Source organism: Canis lupus, chromosome 14, assembly GCF_011100685.1.
Source record: "Canis lupus familiaris isolate Mischka breed German Shepherd chromosome 14, alternate assembly UU_Cfam_GSD_1.0, whole genome shotgun sequence".
NCBI classification, from domain to species: domain Eukaryota; kingdom Metazoa; phylum Chordata; class Mammalia; order Carnivora; family Canidae; genus Canis; species Canis lupus.
Window position 1 is genome coordinate 56,352,475 of NC_049235.1, and position 22,408 is coordinate 56,374,882.

A 22,408-nucleotide genomic window follows, 5' to 3' on the forward strand; every position below is an offset into this window, starting at 1 on the left:
GCCAACTCAGCTCACTTGTTTAGCTCCAAGTCTTTAGGAGTTTGGAAACCTAAGATATTTGTGCAGAATTAGCTTCATCTCAGGTCCATAAATCTCCTAATGTTAAGCTTTTATGCTATTAGCTGTTCTCCATCTGGACTTATCCCTGATTTTCCCACCATTTTATAGCAATAGGAACAAGAACCTGAAACCTCATCAGCACCAAGCTGCCTTAAGGTCTCAGTAGTCGGAAATTCAAAGAAAGGCAAGTAGCTTAGAGTTGAGAACAAAGAGGAAGAGAATGTTCTGTGGCAATTTCCTAAATATCCTTGTGTCATGTATATAAGGACTTTTGCCAATCCAAAATATACTCATCCACATTTTCATTTGTTATGTTTTATTCAGTATTGGTGTCGCTTTATATTTTTTTAATATCTAAATATCTTGAGGCATATGAAATGATTTTGGTGAGGTTCAAACCCAGTACTTTTTATTCCTTCAAATAGCTATGCAAATCCCCAGCACCAAAATGATGATCTAGTTTCTTCCTCTAGTTTGGAATGCCATATTAATCATATATGGTAATTTCATATACTCTTGAATTCGCTTAGATTTTCTTTTCTGTTTTACATCTAGGGATCGGCAACAGACAGCTTTCCATTAATTCCACACTTAGTTAATTGTGACTTATTTTTAATATAAGGCTAATTCTATGCCATTACTCTTTAACAAGATGTATAAATTTTCAAAAATTACTGAATTCAGGGGTGCTCAGTTGGTTAAGTGCCTGACTCTTGATTTTGGCTCAGGCCATGATTTCAGGGTTGAGATGGAGCCTGCTTAAGATTCTCTTTCCCTCACTCTCTGTTCCTCTCCCTACTCTCTTTCTCAAAAAAAAAAAAAAAAAAATTTACTTAATTTATACATATTCACTTTTTCCTGAGAATACTAAGATAATCACTGATATGAGTTGGCTATCTTCCCAGATCTTAGCAAAGAAAAATTGTAAATTTTACATGTATGAACATATGCAGAAAAATGGCATTTTTAAACATAAATATCATGCAGTTCATGCAATGCTTTAAATTCCCAATAAATGAATTTAAGATTCTTACTTTCCCCCTGAGTATTGCTTTGTCTCAATCATACAAGTTTTGATATCAAGGCTTCAACTGTTCAGACCTGATTTTGAAAATGAAAATCTATTTTGATTTCTTTTTTAATCTACGAATTATTACAATGTATAATTTTAAGTACCCAATTTTATGCACTGAAGAGGCTTTTGGTTGTAAAATTCTAAATTCATTACACTGTGGTTAGTGAAAGTATTCTACAAGAGATCACCCTTTTTTCTAAAAGGTTTTATTTGTTTATTCATTAACGACAGGCACAGGCAGAGACACAGGCAGAGGGAGAAGCAGACTCCTCGCAGGAGACTGATACAGGACTTGATCCCAGGACCCTGGGATCATGTCCTGAGCCAAAGGTAGATGCTCAACAGCTGAGCCACCCAGACGTCCCAAGAGATCACTCTGTTAAAAGGAATTTATTAAGGCTTCCTTTATGGCCTAGAAAATCACCATATTTTAAAAGCAATCCACGTATATTTAGAAAGAATCCATATGTATAAATTATGTTAGAATTCTAGGTAAGTATCGATTAGATATATGCTAACATGTTTTTTTATATTTCCTATATCTAACTTTTTTGCTTATATCTTTATTTTTTGTCTAATCTGTTTATTAAAAACTTCAAATATGATTACAGATTTTGTTATTTTAAAAAATTCTAGTAGTTTCATTTTACAAATTTTAAAGCCACACATTGAAACTATCTTGTTAAATTTTTGCTTTTTACCCCAGAGGTCTTTTTCGTCTTGGTATCTACCAGGTATAAATATTTGCTAAATGAGTATTTTTGACCATTTTATTTTCAACCATTAGGTATTATTTTGTCATTCTCACTGGATTTTGGTTTCAGCCAATGTGAGAGTTACTGTATTTTAGTCACTGAGTTTTACCTATTATATTCTTTTTCTGTCAATAAGGTTAGACTTATTTCTGACATTATGCTTTTTATTTACCATGTCTCCTCTCCAGTCTTATTGGACTGATCAAATTCTATTTGTTCTATCCACCTCTCACCCCTTGATCTGAAAGCTTACAATATCCTTACTTTAGTACTTACTTTTAATTCCTTCTCACCTTCTTCCCAACACTCTTCATCTTACCATTTAACAAAGACAAAAGTGAATCAATAACTGTGGTCTCATCTGAAGAGAGAAGTTTTCTTTTATTCTGTTTCATTTTCCCCTCAGCCACCCAAATTCCAAAACTGTTGGCATGGAAATTTAGTGTAACCTGTCATTTTATTATAAATGCTCTTTTTTTTAAGATTATATATTTATTTATTCATGATAGTCACAGAGAGGAGAGAGAGGCAGAGATACAGGCAGAGGGAAAAGCAGGCTCCACACCGGGAGCCCGACGTGGGATTTGATCCTGGGACTCCGGGATCGCTCCCTGGACCAAAGGCAGGCGCTAAATCGCTAAGCCACCCAGGGATCCCCTAAATACTCTTTTCTTTTAAACAGCTCATAGTTATTTAGGGGATCCCTGGCTGCCTCAGCGGTTCAGCGCCTGCCTTTGGCCCAGGGCGTGATCCCAGAGTCCCGGGATCGAGTCCCATGTCGGGCTCCTGGCGTGGAGCCTGCTTCTCCCTCCTTCTGTGTCTCTGCCTCTCTCTCTCTCTCTCTCTCTCTCATAAATAAATAAATAAATCTTAAAAAAAATAAATAGCTCGTAGTTATTTAGATTTACCATGTTTATTAATTTATTTGTCCAACATTATTTCTTGCATCGCATTTTTTCTTCTGGCTTTTCTTTTTTCCCCATACTTAGTTAATTGTGATATATTTGTAATTGTGATAACTTTTTAGATGCTATTTTTAAGAGTCAGAAGAATAGTGGTTCTTGGCCAGGAACAGTTTTCTATGATATATGTGGAGGCATTTTAGTTTACCAAAATAACTGGAGGGAGTTATTGGTATTCAATGGGCAAGGGCCAGGGATGCTAAATATTCTGTAGTAATCAGTAAAACCTCACTCAAAATGTCAACTATGCCTGTATTGAAATAACTAAGTTTTCATATGCATGAAAATGCCTTTATTTTTCTTTCACTCTTGAAAGATAGAATAGCTAAATCTAGAATTACAGGTTCAGGGGATCCCTGGGGGGGAGCAGCGGTTTAGTGCCTGCCTTCGGCCAGGGGCGTGATCCTAGAGTCCCGGGATCGAGTCCCATGTTGGACTCCCCGCATGGAGCCTGCTTCTACTTCTGCCTGTGTCTCTGTGTCTCCCTCTGCCCCCCTCCCTCTCTGTCTCTCATAAATAAATAAATAAATAAATAAATAAATAAATAAATAAATAAATAAATAAATAAAATCTTAAAAAAAAAAGAATTACAGGTTCAAAGTTTATTCCTCAGATCATTTATCTTCTTCTGCGTATAGTTGTTATTAAGAAACCTAATACTGAATGATCATTGCCTTTTCTACAGGTAAATTTTAGGATTTTTGCCTCTATTCTTGATATTCTTAAGTTCATTGTGATGTATCCATATATTTTAGTTTTTAATTAAAAATGTTATAAATATTTATTTGTGTAGATGTATAAATCTTGCTTTCAAAGATCTTTCAATCCCAAGGTTTTGTGTTTTCAGTTTGAGAACATTCTATTCTGGCTACTAGCACTTCAAATATAGTCTCTTTAATTTTCTCCCTCTGGAAGTCTTATTAGATAGATGTTAGAGCTTCGTCAAGGTTCTCTATGTCTCATTTCTTTTTTCCTTTATAACCCATGGTGTCATATTCTAGGACATTTCCTTAAATCCATCTTCCAGTTCATTAATCAGCAATTCAGCTGAATCCCATCTGCTGTTATTCACATATACTTAGTTTAATATTCAACAAGTTTTCTTTTTTATAATTCATTGTATTTGATAATTTTTTAGTGGAGGCAAATCCTTCTTTTATTGCTCAAAAGAATAAAGTCTTTTTTAAATTCTTCTATTTTTTTCCACTTTCTCTAGTCTAAGTTACTCTTTTGTTGAATTTGTTGTCCCTGTTTTATGATGTTTACATTCTCCAGATTTTGATGATTTGTGATTGTGCACCATCTTCTGGCCTGAAAACGCCTCTCAAGCATGAAGACTCAAGCCAACAACCTTGGCCTTGCCTATCAGTGCTAAAGTTCTTAGGGATTGCCAGAGAGGGTTCCCATCTGTTTCTTTATTTAAAAAGTTACTCCTTTGGGCAGCCCGGGTGGCTAGCAGTTTAGTGCTGCCTTCAGCCAGGACCTGATCCTGGAGACCCAGGATCGAGTCCTGCGTTGGGCTCCCTGCATGGGGCCTGCTTCTCCCTCTGCCTGTGTCTCTGCCTCTCTCCCCCTCTGTCTCTCATTAATAAATAGAATCATAAAAAAAAAAAAAAGTTACTCCTTTCCCATTCCAGAGGTAATTCCCTCTCCTGTGTCAAAAAGAACTTTGCTAAAACTTCATGGATATCTAAAATTTGTTGTGGAGAGGCAAGACTTTAGCATTTGTTTACTTTAACATCTTGAAGTCATAAATCTATTTTTCAGAAAATTCCTGGTCTTTTCTTTGGCCATGTTTTTCTTTCAGAATTTGTAGAATCGTTTCATCAAGTTAAAACAAGCCCCTTGGCAATCTGAATGAGATGTTTAATTTTACAGACTAATTCAGATAATAAATGAATGTTTTTAAATGCTGAGTCATCCCAGCCAAGAACATGACACATCTATTTAATTCAATATCCTTTTGTATCACTCAGCAGAGTTTTAAACTTTTATTCATTTGGGTCTTTCATATTTCTTGTACATTCACTTTTAGACATTTATGTTCTTTGCTTTTGACACTGGTATCTATTATCTCATTGTATTCCCAAGCTGGTTGTTATTTGTAAGTTGGAAATCAATTTTATTTGCCTATTAGTATTTAAAAAAATACATCATTTTATGATTACTATTTCTTTTTTAAAGATCTTATTTATTTATTCATGAGAGACACACACACACACAGAGAGAGAGAGAGAGAGAGAGAGAGGCAGAGACAGGCAGAGGGAGAAGCAGGCTCCATGTTGGGAGCCCGACGCGGGACTCGATCCCAGGACTCCAGCATCATGTCCTGGGCCAAAGGCAGGCGCTAAACTGCTGAGCCACCCAGGGACCCCCTGATCATTATTTCTAACAGTTTCTGGATTGATAATCTTGGGGTTTACCAAGCATATATTCATATAATCTAAAATACTAGAACTTTATCCCCTCTTTCCTAATAAAAAAGGCCTAATCAGGGATCCCTGGGTGGCGCAGCAGTTTGGCGCCTGCCTTTGGCCCAGGGCGCGGTCCTGGATATCCGGGATCGAATCCCACGTCAGGCTCTGAGCCTGCTTCTCCTTCTGCCTGTGTCTCTGCCTCTCTCTCTCTCACTGTGTGCCTATCATAAATAAATAAAAGTTAAAAAAAAAATAAAAGTTTCTATTAAAAAAAAAAAGAATTGAAAAAAAAAAAAAAGGCCTAATCAAAGGTAGTATAGTTCAATGGTTTAAAACGTGATTTGCCAAAATTTTTCTGTCACAAGCAAAGAGTAAATATTTTAGGTTTATAGGGCATACAAATCTGTGTCACAACTACTCAAATCCACGGTTGTAGCATGAAAACAGACACAGACAATACATAAGTGAATGAGCATGGCCCTGCTCCAGTCAATTTTAAAGGTTTGCAAACTCTTGGTTTAGAGCCGAAGTTGTATACTTATAAGTATAAATGTAGTCATTCTGCCTAAGTTCAAATCTAATGTTCAGCATTTATTGGTTGTCTAACCTCAGGAAGTTTCTTAAACTCTTGCTGCCTCAGTTTAGGCATGTCTACAACTTTGTAGAGGCATGATGATAGTTTCTACATTTGTGGCACCTATTTGTGATACTACCATAATCTGTGGTAATGACATAATAATCTTCAATAACCAAAATAGTACTAAGCATGAAATAAATGATCTGTCATTATTAGCTACTTTTATTATTATTTGTATCTCTTGTTTCCTCCTTTTGCATAACTGAATTACCTTCCTAAAACAATGTTAAGACAAAAAGAGAGCTTATAATAAGCACTTTTGCCATCTTCTTGGCATCAATGCAAATGCCTCTATTGTTGCTCTGTTAAGCATACATGATTTGTTTTGGTTTCAGTTATATGTTTATGAAATTAAGGAACTATTCATCTAATCAAATTATACTAAGGCTATAAAAATTGGAATTTGATTTGAACTTTTACAAAAACACCATTTTGGCATCTATTATAATGGCAAACCCCCTTTAAAAAAATTCCTTGATCTGTTTATAAAATGCACTTCCCTTAAATAAATAAATAAATAAATAAATAAAATACACTTCCCTAATATTGACCATGTTTTTTGTAGTTGACATGAATACCATATAATCTCCACATATTATTTAATTTGCTGATAACATTCATTTCCCTGATACTTCATTAAGGATCTGGGATTTTTTAAATTTATATTTCTAATTGAGATTGATTTATAAAGTTTGTTAGATAATTTCTTTTAACTGGGTTTCAGAATCAGTTATGTTTGCTTTATAAAGAAGAACTGAAAGGTTTCTCCTTTTTTGATATACTCTGAACTATTTAAATTGTATTAGTGTAATTTATTTCCTAGAAATTTAAAAGTAGTAACCTGTTCAACTCTCTGAGCCTAGGACTTTTTTTTTGGATATTAGTTTTCTGACAATTTTTCTTAAAACAGAAATCACAACATAAAAATTAAAAATAACAAAAAATAGCACAAAGGAAAACATACTAGAAATAGCATCTTCAACACATAGAACAATAAAAAGCTAAAAGGTCCAATATACAAAAAGGTCTTATAAATCATTAAGAAACATGTGGGCCACCAAGTAAAAATAATGGCAAAGGTCACAGGCAATTAATAGACAAAGAAATATAAACACCTAACAAAAATGTGGAAGGCTAATCAATTAAGTATTAAAAACCATGCAAACTAAAATGAAGTATCACTGTTTACACGTCAGATTGGAGAATTTAGAACATCAAAAAAAGCCAGTGATATCACAGCATAGGTCTTCTCAAATAGTGAGGGAGGTAGTAACAGGTAAAACAAAATTTTTCAGAAGACAGTTTAGCAGTACCTATCTCAATTCTAAATAAACATATCTGAGTCAGCAACTCTACTTTAGGAATATGTTCCATGGAAAACCTACTCATGTTTCCAAAGATGTTCACCATAGCATTTTTGTAATACTAAAAAACTGAAAACAGTCTAGCTGTTTTACAATAAAATATTAGGTTAAGCAATGATAACACATCCATTACAGTGGAATACTATGCATCCATTATAAAGAGAACTATAATAATACATACTGGCAGTGTAGTGTCTGAAAAACACGGATCAGTTAAAAAAGGAATTGCAATACAGTATATAGCATTTAACCCCATTTAAAAACAAAGGAAAACAAGAAAAATGCTAACACATGGAAGAAATTCATATATAACATGAATATATAACATATATAGCATATATAACAACCTGTTATGGATTAGGAAAAAAAAAGACTTTTCACTTTCTAAATTACCTATTAAAAAATAAAACAGGAACCTTCTGTGATCAGAATTTTATTTTTTTAAAGATTTTATTTATTTATTCATGAGAGACACACAGAGAGAGGCAGAGACACAGGCAGAGGGAGTAGCAGGCTCCATGCAGGGAGCCTGACTTGGGACTTGATCCCAGGTCTCCAGGATCAGGCCCTAGGCCAAAGGTGGCACTAAACTACTAAGCCAGCTGGGCTGCCCTATGATCAGAATTTTATTTTATTATTTTATTTGTAAAGATTTATTTATTTATGAGAGAGAGAGAGAGAGAGAGAGAGAGGGAGGGAGGGGTGGGGGGCAGAGACACAGGCAGAGGGAGAAGCAGGCTCCATGCCGGGAGCCCGACGCGGGGACTCAACCCCGGGACTCTAGATCGTGCCCTGGGCCAAATGCAGGCGCTAAACCGCTGAGCCACCCAGGGATCCCCATGATCAGAATTTTAAATAAAAATACATTTTGGTAACTATCCTGAGGTACAATGGAACTAACGTTCTTCAAATTCAGGCAAAATTACTTGCTATTTTCAATCCTGGACATACTCCATGGCTCTGGCAAAAGCAACTGCCTTTTAACTGGATTTCCTAACTCCAACCAATCCTCAACCTAATATCAAAATAACTTTCATAAAATACTAACACATTCCTTGTTCCTAAAATTGTTTCATAGCTTTCAGATAAAATTCATATTTTCTAGCATGAATTATACAGATTATTATCTAGCCACGGCCAAATGACTCATTTTCTACTCTAATACTATATGATCTGGTTATATAACTTACAATTGCCTGAATAAAATATGCTCACTTACTCTCCTCTGTCTGCAGAGGCACCTCCCTCTATATTGAATATTCTCTTCTATCATCTTCATTTTACTAATTACTACTTATTTTTCAAGTCTCAATTCTAAAGATAAAACTATAGGAATGTTTCACTTGACATCTTCCTTCATCTCTGTTAAATTCTCCCCTAATTTCTATTTCTAGAGAGACCCTCTACTACCTCTGGCCCTAATACCTTGTAAATGTCTATAGTCTTATAATGTCTTCTACTATTTTGTCAAATTCTTGAGGCAGGAAACGAATCTGTTACCTTATATCTCCTAGTGCTTAGCATATACTGTTTAACTAAACCCAGTTGAATATACTAGATTATTTTTTCCTTCATCTACCAAAGTTCCTCAAAAAATTAAATTTACCTTTATTATATCCCCCATAATTACAATTATTTTTCTGGATGGTACAAAGCCTTTTATCTTTTAATTATTTCATTTCAATAAAACTTCCACTAGAGGGCATACAAGGAAAAGTAGAAACAAAACTTTCAATCTGACTGAGGAAAAAAAATGTACCCTCATAATGATAAATTTATTACTTCTCTGACCAAGGGCAAAATGGCTGGTGAGTCTGCATGTCACACTTTTATCATATAGTTCAGTATTATCTACTGTTTTTACTCTGCTTTAAAAAACAATCAAATTTTAGCTGGTGAGATTAATGAAATAATTATGAAAAAGAAGACTCTGACAATGATACAATTCTATGAATTGGACATCCATTTCCAGCTATCAGAATAGTTTTATTATATTAACCTTCCCACTAACAAAGGCTGTAAAAGCTAACACAATACAAAATATTTTTGAAGGCCTTGTAGAAAACTAATGCAGCCAGAATATGAGAAGCCAGTATCTTGGGGAGAAAGGCATTTGTTGAACTGAGTACTAAATGCCCTATCACTTTTTCTCTTGAGGCATTTACCAATTCCTGGGTAGCATAAGCAGAAAGTTGTACCTCTAGACCTTCTTGTGGAGGATAAAGACAAAAATTGGAGTTCAAGGGAACCAACCAAACACTTTAAGGATTAAGAGTCCAGAAAAAAGTGAGGAGCAGAAAGTAAAAGGGACCATGCAGAGAAGTGATCTGGTCTTTTATTTTCAGGGCATATACAGATTCCTAAGATACATAAAATATGTATGGAGAGGTAAAAGGAAGACCATAAAACAGCTGCTAAGAGACTGAAAAGAAGAGCTTTTAGCATTCCCATAAAACTGAGGAGACAAAATTTATCATTCATGATCCTTAAAAGGTAAGTGGCTTAGGTAAAATCCCAACTTTGAGTTGAGATCGCTGAAGGGCTATAAGGGAAATACAGATGAATCCTGAAACCCAACCTTGAGCCATCATAATCACTGATTAGATCAAGGTTTAACTTCCAGTCCGAAGAAAATATTTACTGGAAGCAAACAGACCTATATAAATGTTTATACATACTATCTAACATTCAATCAAAAATTACTAGGCATTCTAGAAGACAAACCAAGTGACCATAAGAGAAAGAGACAATTTAAAAAAGACTTATAGATGTTACTAGAAACATACTTTAAAATAAGTGACTAATACGCTTCAGAAAATAGAAGACAAAGAAAAAATTTAATTACAAACCTGAATTTTAGGGAATAAAAAAGAGTTAAGCAGAAATTCTAAAACTGAAAAATAGGATTACTGAAATTAAGTTAATAGATTATTTTAATAGCACATTAACTGCAGCAGCAGTTTAGTAACCTGAAGGTTAGGAGGAGGCCAGGAGAAAATACCCAGAGTGAAATATGGAGAGGAAAAACAATGGAAAATAAAAAAAGATGGTTAAGAGACATATGTGATATGGATATAATGGTCTAAATCTCAGGTGCGGGGCGGGGAGGGGAGAGAGAGAACATGAATGAATGAGGCAAAAGCAATTATCTGAAGATATATTGGCTGAAAAACTTCCCAGACTCACAAAATATATCAAACAACAGAATCGAAAAGTTCTATAAACCCCAAGCTGAACAAATTCAAAGAAAGATATACTTAGGAATATTACAGCAAAGTTGCTCAAAATAAAAAACAAACAGGGATCTCTGGGTGGCTTAGCGGTTCTTAGCGGTTGAGCACCTGACATTGGCTCGGGGCGTGATCTTGGAGTCCCGGGATAGAGTCCCACGTCAGGCTCCCTGCATGGAGCCTGCTTCTCCCTCTGCCTGTGTCTCTGCCTCACTCTCTGTCTCTCATGAATGAACAAATAAATAAAATCCTTTAAAAAATACAAAAAAACCTCAGAAAATCATAAAACCCACCAAAGGATAAAATACAGTATCTTCAACAAGAAGACTAACAGCTTTTCTATAGAAACAAAGGAAGCAGGAGACAGCAAAATGTAGCTTTAAAATACCAAAAGTAAATAACATCTAACCTAGAAGCCTGTGCTCAATTAAAATGACTTTCAAAATTAAAGTAAAATAAAAAGGTTTCCAAACAAAAACAGACTTTGTCACCAGCAAATACAGTGAAGAAAGGTTTCAGAAGACAAATGATCCCTGATTGAAACATGAAACTATAGGATGGAATTAAGAATACCAGAGAGAGTAAAAAAAAAAAAAAAAAAAAAAAAAAAAAAAAAAGAAAACCAGAGAGAGGGACACCTGACCTGGGATGGCTCAGCGGTTGGGCATCAGGGCGTGATTCTGGGGTTTGGGATCGAGTCCTGCATCGGGCTCCCCACAGGGAGCCTGCTTCTCCCTCTGTCTATGTCTCTGCCTCTCTCTGTGTCTCTTATGAATAGATAAGTAAAATCTATCTATCTATCTATCTATCTATCTATCTATCTATCTATCTATCTAATCTATCTATCTATCTAGAATACCAGAGATAATACGTTAGATCTAAATAAGAATTCATAACAACATAATTGACGGCAATAATAAAATGATGATAATTATATGCTGTGAGGCTTAAAACACATAGAGATTTAAAATATATGACACCACCACCACAAAGGTAGGAGTGGGATGAGCAAATGGAGTTAAAATATTCTGATTCCTGACATTGTCCAGGAATTGGTAAAAGTATTCGTATATAATGGACTCATAAGTAAAAAGTACATGCTAACAATGTCTGTGGAGTAGCCACTCAAAGAACAACAGAAGAATGAATAACTAGCAAGATAGGAAACTGAATAAGAAAAGATAAAAATCTAAAAGCAATCTTGAGGAAAAAGAACACCAACGAAATGAAACATACATCAGTAAGTACCCTAAATGCCAGTGAACTAAATATTCCTATTAAAAGGAAACTATTGTTAATCAATCTGGATTTTTATTTATTTTAAAACATTAAAAGATTTATTTATTTATGATAGTCACAGAGAGAGAGAGAGAGAGGCAGAGACACAGGCAGAAGGAGAAGCAGGCTCAGAGCCTGACGTGGGATTCGATCCCGGATATCCAGGACCGCGCCCTGGGCCAAAGGCAGGCGCCAAACCGCTGCGCCACCCAGGGATCCCTCAATCTGGATTTAAAAAAAAGAATTGTCTGTTGCTAACTGTAAATAAAAGCACACACAAAGGCTGAAAGTAAAATGACGGAAAAAGATACTATACAAACACTAAAAGAAAGCTGAAACCACTCTACTAATAATCTTACATAAAGTATATTATAATAAAGGAGCATTACTAAACATGCAGAGGAATATACTTCATAAAAGGTTAATGTATCAGGAATACGGTGACCTTAAAACATAAGCAAAAGCTGATCAAGACAGAAATCATAGTAACTGACAGAACAAGTGAGCAAAAAACCTGTAGTCATTGAGTAGGTTTGAGTAACAGAACAAATAAATGTTGCCTAATTAATATACATGCACCATTATACCCACATATTGCCAAATTATTAGAAGTGAACATGAACATCAAAAACTGACCACACTCTGGGCCATAAAGAAAATATCAACAAACTGTAAAGATATGAAATCACACAAAATTGTGTTCTCTGACCACAGTGAAATTAAGACAGATCATTAACAAAAATAAAACTAAGAGATTAAAAAAAACCTGTGATATATTCAAACACTGGACTATTTATCAGCAATAAAAAGTAAACTACTGATATATAAAACATAGATATACCTCAAAAATCTTATGCTGAGTGAAGAATTCAGATACTAAGAGTATATACTGTATGATGCACTAAACAGAACACTAATCAGGGAAGAAAAAAAATAACAGTGGTTGCCTCTACGGTTCAGAGGATTGTCTTGGAAGGGACCTAAGGAACACCCCAGAATAATGGAAAAATGTTCTGTATTTTGAAAGGGATGTGAGCTGTGTGGGTATATTTATTTGTCATTCTCCAAATTGTACACTTAAGATCTGTACATTTCACTTTGTAAATCAGATTTCAATGAAAAAGTAGAATAAAAAATAGACCAAATGATGTGAGTTTTATAGATATATGGATGGATTACTATATCTAAGTACATGTGGATGATAATCAATCAATCCAACTTGGGCAGGACAAAAATACATAGAAATTATAAGACTTGTTACCTCTGGGGAAGAAAGAAGTGAAATGAATATGATTGGGGAGGATGCACAGCAGCCTTTAATCATAGCTTATTATTTTAAACATGTTTAAAGCAAAATTAGAATCATGAGGCAAAACATGGCCTTCCAAAGACTATATGAATCACAGCTTTGTTATGTAGAAGTTTTATGTTTTTCTTAATTTTTAGTAAGTCGTAATGGCTTTAATAAGGGCCAATGAATATTAAAAATCAGTATCTTGACTAGATCCAGTAAATTCTTGACCAAGTAAAGGTCCTAATTAGTGTACAGTACTACAAAGACATACTAACAGGAGATATTAAACTTTCCCAACAAAAATAGATCCACTTGTATATAGGTATTCATGAAGTTGCCATAACACTGGAAAGTGGGAAAAATTTTCAAAAGGAAATATAATTGTAGCAGTATGCTTCTTATTGACTAAAATACCATCTGTATGTGTACAAGATAAGCATAATGGAGAAATAAATCAATTCTTTTAGTCTTATGCTTCATTATATCAATTCATCCTTTTTCTTCAGCACAGACCATTAATATGTAGGAAGTAACCTATTCTGGTGGGAATCACTAAAATAGTGTATTTAAGTAACAAAAAAAACCCTTTCATTTTTGAAAGCTATGAAATCATGAGAGAAAGCTTAAAATGCTATTTTTACACTGTTCACTTCTTCCAGGACTTCTAATATTGGCGGACAACCCTGAATACAAAACATATAAACCAAGACAACTATGAAATAAGTAACAAACCATATTTCATTTGATATATGACACCATCAATTTTAAGAGGCACACCAATTTCAGAGATATGTGAAAAAAAGTATCAGAATACATGAAATATGATTGGTTTTTATTTCAAATTAGTTTTTTTGTGTGTGTGTGAAAATGCATATGGTGACCTAAGCTTAATCAAAACTCAGAAAGAGACTTAAGAAGATGGGATTATAATTTCTAATTACAAAAAATTTGGAACAATTATACTCAAAAATTGGGTAATCCTTTTGAGGAGTGTTAGACAAACTACAGCTTCACTTAAAAAGAAAATCATTCCTTCAGCAGTTAGAACAGTTTAAAGACTAATCGCTGAAGTCAGAGTGTATCTAACTTTCCATTTAGCCAACATCCTGTATCATTGCTTTCTTTGCTAAGCTACTAGAAAGGGTGATTCACATCCATTCTTTCCATGTCCCCAACTCTCATTTACTCCGAATCCACCAAAATAATAATCCAGATATTTGCCATACTGAAATATTTAACTAATTTTTAAAGTTCAGTTAAAAGAATATCCTTATACATTTATGTACATTTTATTAAAGTGATAAAAATGTTTAAGTAAAAATAGTATATATACTTATTAGTTTAACTTTATAGATCAGTCAAAAATACGCATTTCAGAAATTGTGCTCTTATAATAAAGCACAGGAAATATTATCAACTTAAGTAAATGTGACATTTGGTAAGCATTTACTACGAAATGGCAGCATGTTAAACACTTTCATATTCATTATCTTGTTTTAATTCTCACAGCTACCCTGCTAGCTAGTTAGGTATCACATCTATAAATCACTGAATAAAATTAGCCTTAAATATTTCAAAAATACTTGATGACTATATTAGCTTGGACAAATTGGTGAGACAGTATCCGGACTTAGACCTTCAGCCTCTAAGTCATGTTTCATGTCTTCTATGGCATAAGTGGATTGACATATTATTACTTCACAAATAATGTTTCAGTTAAGTTTTGCAAATAATACAAATTATCATTCTATCAAAGTCAGTAAGAACTTAATACCAAATGAAAGAACTGTGAAGGAATAAAAAAATATGTAGCCCTAGGGTAGTTAGGGTTCACAGGGAAATCAAGAGAACATGAAAGGACAACATATGAGATGTATAAAATGCGAACAAGACAGTCACCCATCCAAAATCATAGCTTATGAACAGAAGTACCCTTGTGGGCTTAATAACAAAAGAAAGCATCATACACTATTAACCTGGCACTTGAAGACACAATTTGAATGCAGTGAGGTAAGATGATGATATTCCACATTGAAGAGTAACAAAAGCAAAAAACATAGAGGCAGGAATGATTATGTATCTGAGGAACACTGCTGAAATGAAATGAAAAAGAAGTTAGACTTTCAGGAGTAGTGAAAAGTAATTAAGGTGGGATCAAATTACAGAGGGTTTGGCCTTTATCTAATAGACAAAAAGGAAGTGTGTTCTACAGTAACAGCACACAAGACTGAATAAAGAACAGACTTAGTGTAGTCAAAAATATCAATTAGGAGGCAATTAAAGTAGCCCTTAAGGTAGGATTAGAGATCAAAACTGCAATGAATTTAAGAGACAATATAAAGAACAAATTAGGGACAAATTATATATAAAAGTGCATGAAAAGTCTGAGCTAAGTATCAATTTTTCTTGCTACAAATTTATGCTCAAAATTCAAAATTAATAATTGCTTTAAGCATACAGTTAAAAGGAAATACAATTGTGGCCCTGAAGAAAATACATTTACATTTCAGGTGACATGGTAAATCATCAGACTGTCCACCCAATGTTGCTGATTCTCCTGTGTCACAGTAGATTATACTTCCTCCCTCCTCTGAAGCTAGATATGACCATGTGACCACAATTAAATAAAAGAAATGGCACAGGTCTCTTCGAAGTGGAAGCTGTAGTAACTAACACACAACTTACCACTGGTCTTAGACCCCAATAAAACAAAGTCAAGTCAGAATTTGGAAGTTATTTTTATATATTTGTTTTAAAGTCTTGGTTTCTGTACATGTGTTTTCAGAGATCAGTGTCAAGGGCTTTCATCAAGTAGCTTTTTTCACCTCTACCCTCTCCATTTCATGCTTTCAAAAGGACCAAAGAGATTTCCAGGTTTATGAATAGTAATATTAATGCCATGCCCTATGTATGCAAGGTAACACTAAGGTATTTGTCAATGTTCACATACATGTAAAACTGCTAACAACGGTAATTTCAGCTCCTGTATTCAGATAAAGAAAGAACAGGTAAATAAAAAGATGGGCAAAGAATATCGATAGGCAATTTATAAAGATATATAGGAAAAAGCCCCCAACAAAATAACAATTTCTAGTTTTCTAAATAAGCTGTTTTTAAAATTATTTCTGAAAATATTGTGACTTCAGTCTGTTTTCAGAGCAAAGATATGTCACATATTTACTTACAACTAGAAAACAAGTTAATCTTGTAATCCAAAATTACACCTCAATTTACCAAATGCTCCAGTGACATTTACAACTAAATTTATACTCAGGGAAAGTAAGTAACATTTTTCCCAGAGTATTTTCTGTCTATTAAAACAGGCAATAACATTCAACAAGTTAACAGTCACACAATGATTACGTCAAAACCTTAGATATCAGTTACTATGTGCTATCTTATCAACAGTAATAAAAACATCTATTGAAACTAAAATGCCACATCATTTTATAAAACCTTTATCTCATGTCTGAGCAATCCGAATACAATAAATTTCTCTGCCAGGAAAATTGCCTTCTAAATGTAAAAAAATATATATATTTTTTAATATAAGAAATGTTTCAAAAAATGGTTTCAGAAAATTTGATGAACCCATACCATTCCCGAAAACAGAAATTATAATTATATATACTTTCTGGAAACTTATTATTACTCTAACAATAAAAATCTCAACTCCAAATTTAAGGCTAGATTGAAGAAGTTTTCAAATTTTATTATATATCCAATCATCTATTACAGACCTTTTAGACTTTAATAATTTATAATGTCATTGGTTACTACATTATCAATATAAAAAGAAAAGTAAGGAACGGTAAGTCTATACCATGGCACAACTGCCAAGCTGCAAGTAATTAGACAGCAGGCCACCTTTTTTTCAGGGCTAAATATGACTAAGCTACACTAAAGTGATAATATTTTTGTGTTCACATACTCTCCTTTGACATCTATAGACTTTTAAAATCAAAACATTCAACTATCTACAATAATTTAGGAAAAAAGAAATCCCAAGATATAAGGCAGTTAACACAGACATGTTTTGCAACAATTAGAAAAGACCATGTTGTTTAAACTGGTCATGTTGAAAAATTCTAAATATAGATAGACAAGATGGGAAACATAAATACATTCCAATGGTGGGTTCTGTTTGGATTAACTGTTGTAAATTCCTTTATCAAACCTGTGCTACAGTCAAAGTTTTAAATACTTGGGGGACGCCTGGGTGGCTTAGCAGTTGAGCATCTGCCTTCTGCTCAGGGCATGATCCCGGAGTCTGGGGATCGAGTCCCACATCAGGCTCCTTGTAGAGAGCCTGCTTCTCCCTCTGCCTGTGTCTCTGCCTCTCTCTGTGTGTCTCTCATGAGCAAATAAAATCTTTAAAAAATAAAAATAAAAAAATAAATACATACATACAAACATACATACTTGGGAGCCACTTTTCTGTTCTGTAAAAACTATTATCTACCAAAGAGTTGTAAGGATTATATTAGAGAATATATTTAAGAGCAATCAACACACTGCCTGGTACAGTTTCATTTAAAAACAAGCTAAAGAACTAACACCCAAAACAAATTCTAAAGCCAAAAAAAAAAAAAAAAAAAGCCAAAAACAAAACCCAAACCAGTATTAAATTTCCATATTTTGCTAGACACAGTACACTGTGCTAAGACTTGTCAGTAGCAAGGTCCAAAAGAAACATAAGATGTGATTTGTTATTAACTTTGAAATGGCTTTCAAGTTGTCATTTTTTTGACCATTTGTCTCATAGGAGGAAAAATAGAATTTTAAAAATTAAGAAAAAGTAATTTTAAAAAATCAAGATAGGTCTATACGTAGTAATATAGAAAGTTGATCATTAAATATTAAATTAGTTCTATTTTAAACATGATAAGCGTCTGCATGGAATACAAGGAATTAAAGAATTTTAAAAATTAAGAAAAAGTAATTTTAAAAAATCAAGATAGGTCTATACGTAGTAATAAAGTTGATCATTAAATATTAAATTAGTTCTATTTTAAACATGATAAGCGTCTGCATGGAATACAAGGAATTAAAGAGCTAACAGAAAACCTGTAAGTAAAAAAACAAAACATTTAGAAGATGCAGATTTCTACTTCCAATTAATGCCAAGCTAATGTGTACCAGAACTGTGAAGGCATCAAAACAGCTAAATGAAATTTTAATTTCTTAAAAACTGAAGGACTAATAATATATTGAAGAACTACTAAGCCAAAATCTAGATGGCAAAAACCCAGAGGTAAATCAACTTAGCATTTGTGGTTGCTTTTGTCTGCAGGGCATTTGCCAGTCCAGAAGAACCCAATCGGAAAATGAGCTGTGGCGTTGGAGGTAGTGAACATGAAGAGGAAGAAAATCAAAGTTCTGGGCCTACACGAAGTAGAAAGTTTACTAAACCACACCCGACACACATTAAGCTGAGGCTCTAAGGGCTACACCTTCAAGGTAAGGATGAGCCAGAAATAAACTAGTATCCTTAGTATACATCACCAAATGATCCAGGGGACTTCAAACCCTGAACTTTAGTTAGGTTACATGAGTCCTGGACTGATGGTGCCCAGGGCACCTTTTGAAACACATAAATTCCTACCTGGTGGCCTCATATTGTTCCTACAAGTTTTAGAATATAATGACTAGCACCTAGTCATGAATCAGAAGCATGAAAAGCTACTGCTAACAGAAAGGATCAAGGGTCTTGGTGGATACCAAGACTTCAAATATTGTAATTATTTCATGTAGACTACAGTTGACCCTTCAACAACATGGACTTGAATTGCATGGGTCCACTTAGGCACAGATTTTTTTTTCAATAAATACAGGGGTGTCTGGGTGGCTCAGTTGGTTAAACATCCAACTCTTGATTTCGGCTCAGGTCATCATGATGTCAGGTTGTGGGACTGAGCTCTGGACATAGGGCTCAACACTCAGTGTGAAGTCTGCTGGAGATTCTTTCTCTCCCTCTCTCTGTGTTCCCCCCTCACTCTCTCTCTCTCAATATATAAGTCAACAAAATTTTTTAAAAAAATACAGTACAGTATTATAAATATATTTTCTCTTATGATTTTCTCAACATTTTTTCTCTAGCTTACATCATTGTAAGAATACAGTATATAATACATATAACACACAAGTTAGTTGACTGTTCATGTTATTGGTAAGGTTTCTGCTCAACAGAAGGCTAGCAGTAAAGTTTTGGGGGAATCAAAAGTTACATGCAGATTTTCACCTTACAGGGGGTTGGTGTTCCCAATCCCTGCATTTGTTCAAGGGTCAATTGCATACATTTGTCATATTAAAGAAGTTCTAATTTAGAGCTTGAAAGTGTTTTCAGGGAACAAAGAGCTGTAAAAAAAGTGACACTGTCAGGGTGCCTGGGTGGCACAGTCAGTTGACTGTTCTATTCTTGGTTTTGGTTCAGGTACAGATGTCAGAGTCCTGGGATCAAGCCCCATGTCCAGCACCACACCCAGTGTGGAGTGTGCTTGGGATTCTCTCTGCCCCTCCCCCTGCATGCCCACACAGTGTTTGCTCTCTCAAATAAATAAATAAATCTTAAAAAAAAAAGTGACACTGACAGTTAAAAAAAAAATCAAACAGAATTTCTAGAAAGAAAGTAACTGAAATTATTATCTGAACTGTTGAGCTTAACAATAAATTAGAAGCAATAAATTAGAAGTGAGATTCAGTGATGGAGAAGGTGAACTGAAAATTCTTATTCAGAATGTGACTCAGTGAAACAAAGACAAGAGGGAAAAAAGAGAGAACTGAGGTCTAACAGATATACAATTAGAGAGGAAAGAGGAAAGAACAGGGTAGAGATAATATTCGAAAATGAATGAGACTTTTCCAGAACTGAGGTATTAATCTAAACTTTAAAAAATGCTGGTCATACTGGGGCTTGGTGTGGGACATAAAGACACCTTAATGATTCCATGTTAAAGTGATGGATTTTTTTTTCATTAACCAATTTCAAGATGAAGCATAAGAAATGTCAGAAATGTTGAAAGAAGCTAAGAAAATTTCTCAGAGACACCTAGGAATCAAATGGTATTTGCAGATTTTAAAGTCTACTTACATACATTATTTGAAAGCAACATAAAATTTCAAAGCAGATGAGAGTTGCTCTTTCAAGTAATCTTTATCTAATACATTTGAATATTAATATATGTTCACCATAATAATGAACTAAAATGGCTAAAGTAGAAGAAAAGTTAAAAATAATATAGAGCATTTAGTGATATTGGTCTTCAACACACATATGCAAACAGCTTGCTTTATCAAAACAAACAGCAACAAACACCAAATGTGATTTCTCAAAAAACAATTCAGTAGGTAAAACAAAGCAGCAGATAGTCCACAGGTAACTGAGGAACAGATGTAAGCTGCTGGTCTCTAGCTTACCTGGGATCTCAGGCTAGTAAAGTGAGCAATGCTCAAAAAGACTGAAACTTCAGATGCTTGGGGCAGAACTTTACATTAGAAAAACATACTAAATTATACACTGAAAATGGTTAAAATGACAAGTTTTATGTTATGTATACTTTACTACATTTTTCTACCATAAAAAATTTTTCAAAAACGAAAAGGAAAAAAGGGAGGGAATAAGGATTGAAACTAAATTCCTAATATTTTAATAGGTTTTGATTTTTATCACTAATGAATTATCCATAAAATTCCCACCAAGTCTTAACTGCACTCTCCTGTGTCCTGAGATTTTTTTTCATTGCCACCACACTATCCCCATCTGTCCACTAATGCTATTCCTTCTTATAAAATCTGCAGCTGAAAAGCAGTATTTCCCATGACTTATTCTTTTCAGCTCTATCAAGATCCTCATTTTCTGCAAGAAAAGAGTTCAATTATTGCACTACTTTATGCTATGAGCTTAAAATAAAATAAAGTAAAAAAATTAAATCACATCTAAAAATGAATAATTTTTCAGGTATTTCTCACATTTGTTAATTAGATGCAAATTGTTCTTTTCTTCAACCATGCTGTAAAATTCTCTATTTTAGTTGAGAGCATTTCAATTCAAATTTCATGTTCTTTCAGATTCATCAGCTTTTCTGGGATTTTCAGTTTTGAAACTGTGGCTGCCTCATAGTTTTAGCTTGAGGTGCTAAGCTATTGTTATTTTAGTGCAAATGGATTTTTTTTCCCCTCAAATATACCTTGTATATACAAAAGGTACTTTCTAGTTCTTATGGAAGTAGAATAATCTAGAACCCATGACAATGACTTGCTTGACTTCTCCTTTGTGTGTTTACAAGATAATAAGTCATTGGAAGGGTAAAGATTTTGCTCTCTATAATACAGTGCAGAAGCAGTAGAAAAAAAATGAAGAGTACCAGCAAAAAGAAGTTCCCGTTGAACCCAGAATGGCAAATTATTTCATAAGCCACTTCTGAGGGTAAAAATTAAAATTGTAGGACTCATCAAGGCTTACTTCAGCTAAGTGTCTTGGAGTTCCCAATTCCTAAGTACAGTCAAATCCAAAGTAAAGCCTAACTAGGGATTATACCATATATGACAGAATAAAAGTTCCTGTGAATTGATTTGTTAAAAATCTGAAGGTAGTTTTCCAGATCTTTAAAAAAAAAACCTGGTTGTTAAATACTGATTAACCACTCTATAAGCCTTGCGTTTTCTCACACTAGTTTCTCAACCAGAGCACTATGATATTTTGGGATGGGTACTTCTTTGTTTTGAGAGGCTATCCTACCTACTGTGGATGTTTAGCAGCATCCATTATGCCAGTAGCATACTCTAAGCCAGGGGAATCTCCTGGACGTGACAATCAAAAATATTTCCAGACATTACAACGTGTCCACTGGGAGACAAGATAGACACCTGCTGTCTAGGTGTCATAGAAATTAAACTCAATTAGGAGAAAAAAAAACCCTTCTAAAGTCAAGTATAGTTATTTCTATATATCAGGCACTAGATCATTATTATTTTAATGAATTATGCTTAATAATTCTATTCATGCTAGACATATTTCTGTTGGATAGTCTATTTCCTACTCTATTCATTTTGAAAATCAAATGAAACAGAGGTTAAATAAAACAGAAGACAGAGGGAGATGAGGAAAGACTTCAGAAAATTTAAGCTGATTCATTTTTTAAATTACTGACATTTCAACAGATCCAAGATACAGTTACTGCATGTTTTCAACACATCTAGATGCTATCACCTACATGATATAACATAAGTGGAAAAGTCTTAGGAAAATGAAAATATTTCAATATATCATTTTGGAATTCTTAATATTTGCATAGAACTATTTAGCAGGTAAGTGTTATACAAAAAGAACACTAAGAG

General features: G+C 34.0%; 1 protein-coding gene across 1 annotated transcript in view; it reads right to left on the bottom strand.

Moving 5' to 3' along the window:
• ASZ1 (ankyrin repeat, SAM and basic leucine zipper domain containing 1) overlaps nucleotides 1-22,408 on the bottom strand; it is a 52,538-nt gene that overhangs the window by 24,345 nt on the left and 5,785 nt on the right. The window lies entirely within an intron of this gene.